Source organism: Chelonia mydas, chromosome 10 (assembly GCF_015237465.2).
Source record: "Chelonia mydas isolate rCheMyd1 chromosome 10, rCheMyd1.pri.v2, whole genome shotgun sequence".
NCBI lineage: Eukaryota > Metazoa > Chordata > Testudines > Cheloniidae > Chelonia > Chelonia mydas.
Window position 1 is genome coordinate 62,457,347 of NC_051250.2, and position 15,386 is coordinate 62,472,732.

General features: G+C 39.7%; 1 long non-coding RNA gene across 1 annotated transcript in view; it reads left to right on the forward strand.

The window, feature by feature from the left end:
- The first annotated feature begins 582 nt into the window (after nt 1-582).
- The window catches only part of LOC122462066, a 155,670-nt gene continuing 140,866 nt past the window's right edge, over nt 583-15,386 (forward strand). Inside the window, exon 1 of the long non-coding RNA XR_006284407.1 lies at nt 583-667. This is a non-coding gene — a long non-coding RNA (uncharacterized LOC122462066). The remainder of the gene's footprint in view (nt 668-15,386) is intronic.

The window sequence follows — 15,386 nt, forward strand, 5'->3', positions numbered from 1 at the left end:
AACCTGACAGGCCTGCAATGTTGCTTGTCAGTCGACGGGCTAGGAAGTTTGTTATAATTGTGAAAGGGATGTACAAAAGAAAAAGTCGTCATCTACCATGAATATAGGGTTCCCATCAAAAATGAAATATCAGAATCCAGTAAAGCCCAGAGCAAAAATTTCAATCTATACCTTCTATATTTCCTACCAGGTTAAAACTTTGGAAACAAAATTTAAAGTTCTGAATATTAAAGGGACACTGTGAGATGTTTTAAACTCAATATTTAGGGGTTAGTGAAACACAGCTGTAAGCCCTGTGTCCTGTAAGCTCTCTGCTCCCATGTGTTGGTGAACAGAGAGAAGAAGGTCCACAGAGCTGCTTCATCTGCATACCCAGAACTCCAGATGGACAGAAGCTTCAGATGGGAAGAGGCTTTCTGTCACCATGTATTGGTGAACGGGGAAAAATATGATTGCAGAGTGAGCTTAATTTGCATATGCTTTCTACCCAGAATTCTTCAAGTGCCACTTTGGGAGTCACCATAACTCTTTCGAAGTTCAGAATTTGTTGGGTAGAGGAACTGACGCAGGGAGGAGGGGAAAGATTTGTTGTGTGGAGCAATGTTTCTGCTTAGGCATTCTATATGCTACTAGTTTGTAGAGAGAGCTCTTTAGTACAGCCCTAGAGGTGAGTGAACTCTGATTAAGCCTCTTTTACTCATCACTTATATAAAGCTGAAATAACTGTAGCTGCTTTAGGCAGTAGCTGGATAAGAATAGATAGCACTTTCTAAGAGGCTGGAGATAAGTCTACTTGAGTGTACCTCAGGACTAATGGACCATGCTACCTATTGATGCTCAATGATGAGTGGGGTTTAGCAGATGGGGGGGAAAAGGGAAGTGATGTAATAAAGGATCATTTGCCTATTGGATGTTCACACTGATAGGTGAAGGACCAAGTTAACACTGCTGCCAAAGTTACCAAAGTGTTTTATTTATCATTCATTTAGAGATAGTGTTTCCTAAGATGATGCTGTATTCCTTTTCCCTATAACAAAGTTTTCTTGTTTCATGTATAGACTCCGAACTTGTGAGAGGAGGAGTGTTGCTGATTAAGGGTACCAAGTAATCTCAGAAATTTTGGGTGGGGGCTCAAGCTGGTGCTGTTTGTAAGTTTTAAGAGGGATGCCTAGCTATTTGAATGTGGCCATTTTTGCTACTGCTAACCACCTGACAGAAAGGTTACACAATCTATTATAAAACCTAACCTCAATAGAAATATGGAGCCTGATCTAAAGACCATTGAATATCTACTCCTCTGCACTTTTCTGATAATGCCTGCCAAAATTAGTGCATCCCCCATCTTGTGTGTACAAACAGCAATTTGTGTTTGTGAACTAAGTTGGATGACTAATTATATGTAAACAGACTGGGGTTTTCCGTCACAGAAATGGAAGTCATCTTGGGACTAACTAAAACTATGGCACAAAGGATCTTACAAGCATATATTTTAAAAGGGAAGTCTGTGGGGTAGGGAGGGAAGACAGGAGAAAAGGCCTTTTTCAGTGATGAAGGAAAGCTTAGAGTGGATTTCTTCCTTTCTGTGGAAGGGCTGCTATTTGTTCCTTCTGTGAGTTCTTCTGAGGAAGCTGCTCACATGGGAGGAGGAGTAGAGCAGGTGAAGAAACAGATTTATTGCTTTCCATCTGCCATGTTACTATTTCTCATGAGTTTGATAGTTAACTAATCAGCCTCCTCTCAATGCATCTGAGTCAATCATATGCAAGGCAAACAGGTCTGATTGATCACTCAGCCCTGGCAATGGGTGGGGTCAGCTGGGCTGATTTCTCAATGTGAATATGTTGGGTGCATAGGGAGAATTTGAAACTCAGTTTAATAGCTCCTGATTACTTTAATCTCTCCTCTTTTTGAATCTCCAGGTGACTAATCTGGTGGGTAATGTTTAGCCCTGAAATATGTTGTGGCAAGTTAAATTTATCCTCTAATCATTAACTCCTTGATTTCGTTACCAAATTTTTTATTGTTTTTGTTTAAAATGTCTTTGTTTTTGTTGAAATACGTATGGAAAAAGAAGGGTGTAGTAAAATGGACTGGTATCTTTAGATTCTATGCATTTTGTACAACAGGTTCCTTCAATAGTTATGGCCTGACAGCCTGGCTCAGCAGAATAGTTCTGCATCTTTCTAGATGGATCTAGAACCTCAGATCAGTCAGCTTTCTGCCTCGTCATACTGGTGACAGGTTCTAGGACCATCTATAAAGATGCAGAACTATTTTGCTGACTCAGCCTGGCAGCCAGAATGTAGCTATGCAGGGAGCCTGACATCCTTGTGACATTGTTGTACAAAACATATAGACTCTCAAGAGAGCAGTCCATTTTACTACACCTTCTTTCCCTTATCTGTCTCAAAATGATGCCCAGGAGGAAGAACCAGCAGAGGGCTCCCAGAATTGTTGATGAAAGCTAAATTAGAGACCCTAAAATCTATTGGCCACCTGCAAACACTTATGCAGGTGAGTGGGATGACTAATATTAGTAAAGTTACTGGCATTAGTGTTTGTACAATACATCCCAAATGAGCATGCTGGTGTTCAGAAAAACAAGCACCAGGTAAAGTTTCCATTCTCCCTTCCTACTTTCTAAATTTAAAATATAATAATTAACTTTAAATATTGATGAGCATGTTTCTTTCAGAAGATATTTTCTCTCCTACTTCAGTAAAAGCCATTTCGAGGGTTACCTTAGAAATATCGCACTGAGTGAGTAGAATTTTTTTTAAATAGATTTTAAATTATGTATGTGTTGGACTCTTAATCCACAGTTATCTTGCAAAAGCAGAATCACACAGAGCATTTGCTATAACCAAAATATGCCCTAGGGCAATATCCTAAATTTAGAGCAGTAACACAATGTAGTCTGACCCTGGATAATTGTTTCAGGTGTTGTAAAAATAAACTTATTGTGACGTTATCTGATTAAAATATGACCATATAGATCATTGTTGCAACCACTGTTATATATTTGCAACCAATCTTGTACAAACTTTGTAAAGTAAAGTGTCTATTGGAAAGGCTATGATTTGCTGGTTATGATTATGCTATCTGTATGCATGTGTCATTTTTGTATTTGAAGTTATGAGTATTGGTTCTATACCTGGTTTTCAAATGTTTGCTCCTGGGGTAATGCCCACAAGGTATTTAGCCTGCACATCTTGAAGGGACTATTCAAATTGAGTGGCCCGTCAAAAGAACATTTAATTCTCAATGGAAGACGCCCACCTACCCTGAATGGACTGTCCTGTGAATGTGCTATTTGAGTTATAGGTAATGGCTTATACTGTGACTAAGCGGAATCATGCATGGACATGTGACTTGCCCATGTGACTCAAAGGCCATCTTGTCACCTGTGATTTTCCACTAGCTGTGCTGAGGGCTTTGTTTGAAACAATGGGTTTCCTTCCACATGGCAGAAGCTATAAAAGGCCCTGGAAATGCCTCCATTTTGCCTCTTTCCTGCTCAAGCCTTTGGACTAACTAATGGGAGCATTCTAACCAAGGAATTGAGGACCTTCCAATAATTTGGAAGCAAACAGAGACTTGACTTAAGCCAGCAGTTTATTCCCTCACTGCTACAAGCCTGAACCAAGAACTTTGCAATTATTGTATATATTTGATTCCTCTAACTAATTTTAATCTTTCTTTCTTTCAATAAACCTTTAGATTTTAAATACTAAAAGATTGGCAACAGCGTGATTTTTGGGTAAGATCTGAGTTGTATATTGACCTGGGTATGTGGCTGGTCCTTTGGAATCAGAAGAACACTTTGATTAAACTGGTTTTAAAGAACCACTCACCTTTAAGTCTAGTGTTTTTGGTGGTGACATAAGGTCTGGAATGCCTAAGGAAACTGCTTTTCTGACTTGTTGTTAGCCAGTGTGGTGAAACAGTTTACTTTTGTTTCTGGTTTGGTATATCATGGGAGAATAACCACTAGTTTGGGGTGTGTCCGCCCTATTTCTCAGCAGATTATCCTGAATTTGGTATTCTGAGTTGTGACCAACAAAGGTACAGTTACACTTATATTGTCTCAGTATCAGTGTGTGTCAGAGAAATTTCCACAAGATCCTGATTTATCTGATACCAAATTGCAAAGAGTCTTTTTAATGCTATTTTCACCAGCATAGTTAAGTATTAGAACCTAATTTTGGGGGGTTGTATTGTTTGTTTCTTTTCAAATAAATACCATCAGTACTGAAATCTGAATAGCACATTACCGTGTGTCCTTACAGTTATTGAAACTGACAATGAATTTCTTTATACCTTATGCTTAAAGCTGGCACTTCATTAATATTGCAATAATCTAAATGTGTCTTAGAGCAGTGGTGGTTGATGTAAACAAACTCTCTTATGGACCGCCAGCAGATTACCCTGACGGGCCGCAGGTTGTCCACCACTGTCTTAGAGTGTATCTATATCAAATCTTTCTTCCGGTCGATGACTTTAGGTGGAGCTGTTTTAATCCAGAGAAGTAGTTCTAATATGAGATGCTTGTAGCACCTAATTTCAGTAAGTATCTGCTTCACATTTTTCAGTCCTAGGGTCCTGATTCTGCTCTCAATTACATTAGTTTTATATAGTACAGCTATGACTTTGGTGGAATAACTCCTGATTTACACTGGCCCAAAGGATGTCCTAGAGGAGAACAATCTATACGGTAAAAATTTAAAATAACTAAAAAGCATCATTCCTTTGAGCCAGTCCAGCCCCTGTAAAGATTACAGTTGAGCACTTGGGAACGGTGAAAACAGTATCAAAATTACTGTGCACTTGTTTCTCTATATGTCTCCTGGTTGGTTTTCTAATTTGAGAGGCCTACTGAGAAACTTAAGAACTCTCATCAGTTACTCTGATGATAAATTCATCAAGACACAGCTTTTGCAATACTTTGTTTCTAATTGAATTATTTTGACGTAACTGAAATGAACCTAGAAATGTCTTTCCACTGGGAAATACAAGAGCAAAAAAGAACATGATAAAGAAGACATGAAGAAAGCTTTGTGAAGAGTCAGGTGATTCCAGAAACAGACTGGTAGAATGTTTCTCATTTCCTGCTTGTCCCATCTCAATATACTTCAACAAGTGAACCATATTTTATCATCAGCATTTCCCATCCAAGTACAGCAGTTTGCTCTGATCAGTGATCCTTTGCCTTTTATTGAGCTGAGCTTAAAGGATGATTTAAAAAAAATAGAGGAAAAAGCTAAGAATTTCTCTAGGGATGAATCATCTTAAAATACTTCAGCTTGGAACTGGCTTACTTGTTGAAGAAGTCTACACACTTTTATCTGCCTTTATACACCTTGATAAAATGTACAGGAGAGGACCTCAGAATGAAATCAAGGATGGTAAATGTTATTTTTATATATAATAAAAAGAGATAATGGGTTTCTTTTGAATACAAGCTTGAACATTTACAAAGATTGTGCTTGGAGTAATAAAATTAAAGCCCTTGTTCTTAAGGATTGCTTAATTCTTGTCTATTCTTTAAGTCACTCACATCAAAAGGCATGGCAGCCTATATGAATTATTCTTCATATAATAGAAGTTATTCTTCTTTACTTCCCATCCCTAAATAGTTGCTGATGTGACACAATCCCTCTTTCTATATGTGAACTGTAAATTACATATGGCATGGGCCTTAATTAACTGCTATATTATTAATGCAGACTCTCACAGACTATTTCTGAATTAGACTGTATGGCCTACATTTTCAAAAGTGGCAATTAACTGAAGTCCATTGATGTCATTTTGAATGGTGAGTACTCAGCAGCTCTGATAATTAGGATCTTACCTCCCTGGGGAAGAGACCATGTCTTCTGTACAGCCTTGAGCGTGCTGCATGTTCTCAGTATATAATACTCAACAATTCTGTAATGTGCTTTGAATTTCATCAAGGAAACATATTATACAAACACATAACATTAATAAAGCATAGGCCTTTTATATGTTGAATCAGACTGTAATGGACTAGTAGACCAGGCCTAATTTCACTAAGACTATGCTAGAAAAGGGTTGCTTGTATTAAAGCTGGGGGAAAATTCAGAAACCTTTTTAACTTAAAAATGCAGATTAGAATTGACTGAAACACCATGTGAATTCATGGTGAGTTTGCTGAATTGTTTCAGTTGGAAAAAATAAATCAACAAAAAATAATTCTTTGAAATCCAATGTTGTGACTTTCCAACTTTGAAATGACTTTTTGTTTTTAATTTTACCTCAGTTTCATTACCTTTTTTTAAAGAAGGTTTTAAAAAAAGTTGGAAACTAAACATTTAATTTTGGATTGAATTAAACATTTTGACAGGCCAAAATCATTTTTACTTGTTTTGGTTCATTAGATCTAGTATAGCTATCCTAGTGTAAATGCAGCTTATACCAGCAAAAGATGCTTTTGCCAGCGTAAGTTATATCAGTTTCTAGAACAAATAAACTCTAGTGCCCAAAGAACTTTTTTTGTTGGGATATCTATGTCAACACCAGGGCTTTTGCCAGTATAGAAATATCCTAATGTTGGCTAGGGCTGTGACCTTTTTTACTCTACCAGCAAAAGTTTTTCTAGTGTAGATCCTGCCCTTAGTTTTATTATCTTTGCTAAGTTACTAGTGCAAAATACTTCCAATCACAAATCTACTGCATATAACTTCAGTATCATTTGTTGGCACTGCTGTTCAACTCTGTTTTTAACAGAGCCCAAGCACTCCGCTACCAAGGAGACCAAATTGTCTCTTTTCTAAACCTGTCATCTTCACATCAGCTTGAGGTCACTAGAAAGACAGCCCAAAGGAACTTGCATTGTGACTCTCTGACTCCACAGCTGACTTATTGATATACAGGAAAATTCAGCTTACCAAGGTTCCAGTATACAGCAGCACAAATATTTACTCAAAAGTGGAAAGCAAAATAATATATGAAGACTAAGCTTTCATTTTCTCTGCTTATCTATCTTCTATTAGAAAACTCCAGTAAAAAGCTTTTCTTCCATAAAGGACAGAGACAGTATAGCATTCTGATGGAAGGCTCTGCTTTTCTCCCCCGGTCAACTTAAAATCAGATGTGAATGTTCTTCTGATATTTATGGTATGTCATTGTCTGTGAAGTAAATCGTAACAGTCACCCAATAGACCACTTTTTAAAGATAATGTTATTTAGCACAAGAAACCTAAGATCATTTGCAGCAGACACAAAACAAAATTGTAGGAAATAGTTATTGCCCTATATTTATCCATTATAAAAGGGACATTTTATTAAGTAAATGGACAACTAAACTGACTGACTGTTTTTGTATACAAAGATGGCAGAAATCACTGCCAATAGATGCCAATGGTCTGCTTTTCAGAGGTGCCAAGACTGAATCTTCCAGACGTTGATGGGAATTGTGGGTGCTCAGGATCTCTGAAAATCAGACCATTAATGCTTGATTCTGATAACGCTCATTTTGATGTAAATCAGCAGTTATTACATAAGTGCCTCTGGAGGACACAATTGTACTGCCGCATATAATATTCACCTGCTCAAACTTGTTGAATGTCTTTGATCAGCAATTTAAATGTATATTCAGAATCAATTTGTATATCTTTATCAGTGATGATTTCAATGGGGTTTTTGTATTTCATTTGAAAAGAATAAAATAAAATTATGAGTTTTCACAACCTGAGGCTTGAAATATTTTTATTCGTTAAATCTATCAAAATCTGAGAGCAATTTCTCAACTATCATAGCCCTAGTCTGAGTCATACAACGTGCATATAATGGAAAGTTTAGAAGGAGTTACTTTTTATGTTTTTCAAGCTAAAGTGGAACTAGTTTCTTCGAGTGGGATTTGAACACTGGAGACAAAATGTCCCATCTCTGTTGTGTCTTGTCAGATTTATCAGGCTGGCTTTTGTTGGATTGATCCACTTTCATAGATAACATCTGAGACACAGACGTTTTGAGATCCATATGGCAAAACCAATGACATTTCTTTTATTATCCACAGTCTTACTTGACTGTTTTTTTTTTCAATTATAGTTGGAAAAAACAGAAAATTACAGGACCAGAGAGGTGAAGCAGATTCCCTGGCAGACACTCTTATTTATTTTATGCAGGGTATTTTTCCCTATCCTCTTTCCCATACACTCTCCCTTCTCACAGCTACTTCAGCTAGGAAAGTAATTATAGACAACACCAGAGAGCCTATAAACACTTCCAAAGCCAATTCTTGTTATAAATGAGCCTCTAGGAAGTCAGAAGCTTTGCAGTATTTTTTAACCCCGGACCTGGCTTAGATGTCAGGCCTAAAGACTTGATTCACAAAAAGACAGAACCCTTCCCCGGCTCCACCAAAATGTACCCAGATGACTGTGTAGCATTTTGCTCCAATATCTTTGTGGAATAAATCTGTATAGTGTGTAGTTTTTGAGTGCGTGCTATGTGTGTAAGGACAGGTTTCAGAGTAGCAGCCATGTTAGTCTGTATTCGCAAAAAGAAAAGGAGTACTTATGCTCAAATAAATTTGTTAATCTCTAAGGTGCCACAAGTACTCCTTTTCTTTTTATGTGTGTAAGCACACTCACTGATTTCAGAAAATTACTCCTAAAATTCACATAGAAGACTGTGACAGACTTATGCCAACAGGATTTTTCTGTCCCGTCCCCCCCTGTAATTTTAATTGCCATCTTCAAATTGTAATCCTAATGAAATTAGAAATCATGAAATGGGGGAGAGGATTTAATTTTAAATTTACAAGGAATCATGGATCAGCACATTGTGTCAAAGCCTCTGGAATTCAAGAGGAGATAAAGAGAGTGGTTAGTTATCTCTCACAGAAGCCCGTTGTGAACAATACACATTGTCCCCTTAACTGTCTCCAGCTGCTGGTAGAAATAAACACACCTTTGGTCCAATTAAGTGAGGCCAGTTTGATGCATGCTGAGCCAAGGGGTAAATACAAAATGTGGTCTTTTTAACTAAATCAACCAGGAGAGATTGTTAGAGGCTTGCTCAGGTGTCAAATTGGGGGAAAGTACTCTTCTAAGCTCTGCCGACAAACCAAGCTCTATCCAGCTGAAATGCCAAAATGAGGCACTGCTTACATGGGGCTGTGCATATGTTGACTACATAATCAGATGGGATCTGTGGGTGCCTCTGGACTTGACTGTTTTTGCAGGACATAAATATACTCATGGGCTCTTCAGGCTAAGGTCCCCTGGTTGGGGCTCAGATGTCCTGCTGGTCTCTGTTGGCTCCATGGGCCTGGCTTTCTTAATTGGCTTGGAGGGGGAAGTAAGTAGTGGTTGTGATGGACTGATATGTCTGTATCAAAGACCTTCCCTTGACACTGTAACCACTATTTTATGAATGTGACTTGCATTTTGAGTTGTATAACTGTGACTGCCTAGAGATTACAACAGTCTATAAACCACGTACCCCCAGCTCCTCAGCTTTTTCCCCCTATGACTGGAGAGGGGTTAAGGAGCAGTCCTAGGCCCAAGTGGTCCCACCCCACTGGACCTGTAAAGCCTGCACTAGCTGGGGAAGGAGTTTAAAAGAGAGCCAGACAGCTCAGTAAGGGGGGAAATAGCAGATAAGATAGGGGGATGGACCTATCCCAAGAGCTCCTGACTAAAGGCATAATAGAAGTCCTTGCTGCAGGCAAGGGGGGTTTGCAAGTGGCAGCTTTCTCAGGTCCGAGCTTGTCTTTTAAGGATTCCTTCATTTAGATTGTTTGTGAGACTGTGACCATGCCCTGGTCTGGGAAAGTAAGTAGTAAGAAATGGCCAGGAGTGGCAGCCTCAGAACGTTGCTGGGTGCTTGACGCTGCTGCCACCTGTAGGGCCCTAGGACAGAGCCTGAGGGTGGGCTCGGGCTCCTGTACCAACCACCCTCCCATGACATGGGAACAAACTGTTCCCCCTGCCCCAGGTGGTTAGGGGGTATAGAGACATTGTAAGCCCCGAGGCAAGGGCAAGTAGCCCACAGGGGCCTGGCAGTGGGCTGAAGACTCTTCCTTGAGGGCACACTGGGCATATATACATTGCTGGTTTCTGTCCCCCTGGAAGGGGGTGGACTCAACTGGTGACCTGGCCAGACAGCCGGTCATTACCTACCAGAAGAGGAACTGCCGTAGCGCTGGAATGACTCCTGGCAGGGGACACCGGAGATGGGGTGACCTAACTGCTAGGCAGCACCACCAGTAAGCTCAACCCTGTCCCAGTCACATAAGATTTCTTCTTGTGTTATCACTCCACCACCTAGCTTTGTAGTAATGCTGTTCCTGGAGAAATCTTCCCCCCGCCCCGTTTCCTAAATTGTGCTTGGGCCTTGTTATATCTACAGTACCTTTCAACTGCACTGTGTTCCAAGGGAGTTCTGTGTTAGTACATGCCCTTTGTATGTGTTTCCTCTAGCGTATCTGCTGTTGAATCTGTTAGTGCTCAGTAGGCAGCGCAAACAGGAGAGTATTTGAAACACAGTCCCAGTTTTAAAATGAATTCAAACTAGAGTCTGCCTCACTGTGGTATAAATGGCTCTGTCTGTTGGGGGTGGGTCCTGGGCAGGGAAGATGGAGACAGGACAAGGCATGCACCGAACAACTTTTGAAACTGGGCACTCCAACTTGTCCCTATAGACGTTGGAAACAGGATGATGGGTCCGGAATTGGAGATCTGGATCTGAATATCCTCTTGGCTCAGGGATGTTCAGATCTTAAATCCACAATTGGGATTGTGTCTTTTGATAAGATTGAGAGCTAAACAGATATTGCTAGGTGTGATGAATTAGGATGAGAAACCTATGGCAGGAACGCTTTTTTCACCCCTACCTTATTACATGTGGACAACCTTACAATGAAATGATGTGCTCTACCTTACTTAGCCAGTCATTAAGATTTGACTTTTTGTTCTGGTCCTTGGAGCTAGGACAGATGAAACTGCAGACAGGCATTTCCCCCAATACCACCACCCACTGATACAGTCCACCCTGCAAGGCACAGGTAGCATGTTTTTATAGCATATGAACACTAGTCTCTACAAAATGGTGTGGATGTCATGATTGGAATGGCAGAATGATGATTTATCCCAAGGATCCTTTCTCCCACTGATGTGCCCCACGGATCCTGTTTTAGGAGTTGATGGCATCGTAACTGCATGCCTGCTGCAACTGAACAAGACGATGGGCTGGATTGTTTCCACCTGTCGAGTTTTGCTCTCTTGGAAAAATATTTTTGTGGGTTTTTTTTTGTCTAGATAACTCTTCTTTCAAAGAAAAACAATAAAGAGAGAACAGATAAATAGACTCTTCCAGTGGCAAAGAGATGCAGCTCATGGGAGCAAAGGTGGCACCTCTGCAATTTCAGGTCCTGGAGCTATCTTTGATACTGAAGATCATGGGGCCACTCCAGGCCCTGGTGTTACTTAGAGCTGGCTCAGGGCTCCTTTCTGTTCCTTAATTTCTTGGTTTGTTTCCTCCTAAATTTAGCGTACACGATGGAGAGCTTTGCACAAGACAAAACTAGGCTTAATAGTACACAAGTACATGCTGTGTGTAGCAAATGGACTTACACAGCTCAGTTTTTCATTGTCCAGATTCCTGGGAGGTTAAAGCCAACTGAGCTCACATCTTTGGGTGTTAATTTTAATATGCACGTCATGTTTGAAAAATGTCAGCTGAAAGGGACTGAATAATACTTGTTGCATATTCATCTGAAGTACATAATTGCTCCAGCTGACATGTATGAATGCACTTTCATTATTGTGTCAAGAGGACACTTTGTGCTTACCAATGAACAGTGTTTGGGAATAGAAATAAAATAGAAAGTGCGTGCTGAAATAAAATTTATTACAGCTTTTTAGAAAAACATAATTATAAAGTGTTCATGTTGGATGAGAACGTTGTTTCTGAAGTGTTAACTTTAATATAAAAATGGAATTGTGACTTAAGAGGAAGACTCTATGGTATTTAGGGTTTGTTACAGTCCCATCAGGCAATATTACAGTTTTGATTTGCTCATTGGCTATGTGAGGATAGTGGATGCTAATGTCAAATTTAAAGGGAAACTATAGCCCTGATCCAAGCAACAGAGATAGGAAGGACCCTTCTCCTGTTTTTAAAATATTTAAACCATTGATTTTTTTGAATGAATGATGAATCTTCTCACTAACCTCCTTGTAACACTCCTTTTTACAGATAGGGAAAATAAGGTGAAGGCTAAGGCCAGCATTTTGAAGCTCAAATCTCTAAGCACTTAAATACCGGACCTGATGTGCACTGGTTCTGAGCCATCATGGATACCACTGATCTCAAAAGGAGTTACAGGCGCTCAGCACATCTGTAAATCAGGCTGCTAATTTAGGTGACTGCAGATGGATATAGTCTCCTACATTTAGGCACCACAGAAATTGGTGTCATAGTGGTATGGGCTCCCAGTCTTCTGCTCAGACCATTAACCTACACACCTCTCTTTTAGGCTAAGCTTCTGAATCATAGTCAGATTTCATTTTTAAGCAGGGACTGTTCACAAATGTCCTGACTTCCCTTGGAAGCATTCAGTTAGACCCTAGATTAGTATTTGTTGAATTCCCTCTCCACTATAGAAACAGGCTGTGGAGGGGAGGGAAGGAAAGGCAGCCCTAGCTGGATGGAGCAAAGAGTGTCAGTGTCCAGGAGTTGTAATCTCAGCTGGGAGGGCCTGGGGATGCACCTGACTGTGGGTTTGGAAAGGAGTATAGCCAGGGATGCTGGAAAATGCATTAATTCAGCACATCCCCTGTGTACCCTCTGCTAGCAGAGCTGTTATGGAGCCCTGGAAGTGATATCAAGCTGCCATCCCATGGTGGAGACCCTGAGGGAGCACAGATGGTGGTGCTAAATTCCTCTGTAATGAATTTCCTGGGGTGCAGAGTGCAAGTGTGATGTATGAAGTGCTATTGGCAGCTCCCTATACTAGTGACAGTGAATCTGGCACATACTATATGCAGTGGTTAACTGTAGTTTGTTACGCCTGTAAAGCATTTTGGGATACTTCAGGATGACAATTGCTATATAAATGTGAGACATTATTCTTAAGATAATACTCTCCAAATTAAAAGGTATTCTTGATTCCACGTTTTTCTTTGTTCTTCTAAGAGAGTTTTAGAAACTTCAGCCACACTGCTGTGCTTAAACGAATAGTCACTGTGTAAGCCTGCTTTGCTGCTGGGACAAAAGGAACTATAAGTCACATCCCACCAGAGTTTCACTGGATATATACACAAAGAGATTTGAGAGAGAATTCCAACTGAAATGCCTGTAATTTTGCTTGAACTTGAAAAGTATTACAATTCTACTGTGTACCCCTGCACATATAAAGGTGGGTTAGTTGATTTAAAAAAAGAGAAAAGGAAAGGAGAAAATAACCACTTTTGAAAATCTTTCCTCCTCTTTCTGATAGGAACTTTTGAAAGGATTTTCTCTGCTTCATACCTTCCTGTAAACTGTCTTCGTTAGTCTTTGTACTGTCAGGGAGGTGGATAATTTTAGAGACGCAGTACTCCCACACGTCTTTTTTTTTTTTTTTTTTTTTTTCCGTGCAGCGCTTCTACACACTGAGTGGCACTCAGTCATGTGAATGCTTCCATTGACTTCAGTAGAAGTTCTCACATAAGTGCTGTTTGCTGTGAGTCAGGGTTGCAGGCCTTTGTAACCTAACTGAAGGCCTCAGTCCTATAGGGAATTTGGAGGACATCTACACTGCAATAAAAGACCCACCGCACAGCCATGGCTGGCCCAGGTCAGCTGACTCAGGCTTGGGAGGCTCAGGCTGCGGGGCTATAAAATTACAGCATAGACGTTTGAGCTCAGGTTGCAGCCCAGGCTCTGACACGCTCAGCTCAAACGTCTACGCTGCAGTTTTATAGGCCTGCAGTCCAAGCGACTCAGCTGACCCAGGAACTGGGACCTGGTGCCAGAGGTGTTTTATTACAGTGTAGGCATTCCCCAGAAAGCAGATTCCAGAGTGGGAGGATGAGGACACTCAGTGCCATTTAGGATCACACCCTAAGTTCCTGGTTGCTAACATCTCACTAGGAGAGTTCTGATATTTGTATTTCTGATCCTTTGTGTCTTGTTTCTTTCTGACATGCTGTCCCTTCTCCCCTCTCCCGGGTGAAAGAGAAGATGGTATTTTGGTGGACAATCACAAATGATGTTAAAATTCGTTTAAAAATGAGTACAATTTTACCTTGATCTTTAATTATCACTGCAGCTAAAAAAGAGGCAACTCCCTTGGAGGCAAGTTTATTTCCCTTGCTGATGCCAGGCAATAGATGTAGTGATAGAAAATACACGAATCCCCCTAATGAAAGTGGAGTATTACTATTAAACATAACAAAATCTCTGCTAAAATAATATATTAAAGGTCTAACTTCAACTGTTTGAACTGAGGTAATATAGAGCTAACGCTACCACTCCAGCCTAACTCCCTTTGTGTGTATTCAGTACATGCTACAAGGATCTTATGTATTATTTGTGCTGTAATGTTCAGTCACAATGAAAGGAACTAATGATAGAGTGCCAGCTTTAGCTCTAAATATCCTTGGTATTAAATTAGGTAAAACTACAATAATCTTTAGTTTTGTATTTATTGTCGGCTTTCTCATGTCACTGTAAATGAAAATAAAATAGACCTCACAACAAGCAGCCATTACAATATTAACGCTAGATCTGATATTGTAATGCCAATGAGTATATGAAATAATTCTATTGACATCATAATGGTACCTACAGAGCTGCAGGACAAAAAGGCCTGTTCTAAGCTCATAGGCCATATCTATTGACTTTTTAATGGATTCTGTGGATAAACGTTTAGGAAAAAAGATCTTCCATACATACTCCAAGTGTATTTGCATTTGACACCATAATGGCTTATTGGGATTTGTTATGATGTCAATGCCATGGCCGGAGATATTTCCATCTCACAAATAAGAGTTAAAAATGCATCGGCAGTATGTACTGACTCAGTGGACATGACATGTTTTACTGTACATGATGTAATGTCACTGGAAGTGACTTTAAATAGGTCCGCAGGGCATTGACATATGATTCAAAGTCACATTGTGTAAATCTTAACACTTCCAGTATTTGTTATATTAGCAGCATGATAGGGAATATTATGAAAAACTGCTTCTGTATCTGCATAACTGCTTTCAAAATTAAATACATTGCCTCTTTTATTTTTTTAAAAATTAGAGGAAAACACTACTCTGTATATCATGGGCTTTGTCTCCATTGCATTTTATTTTAAGGGTTTGATTGTTTGTTTTTTTAATTCGAGCAGGTCATATATGTAGGTTGAAATTCTTGCTCTGTTT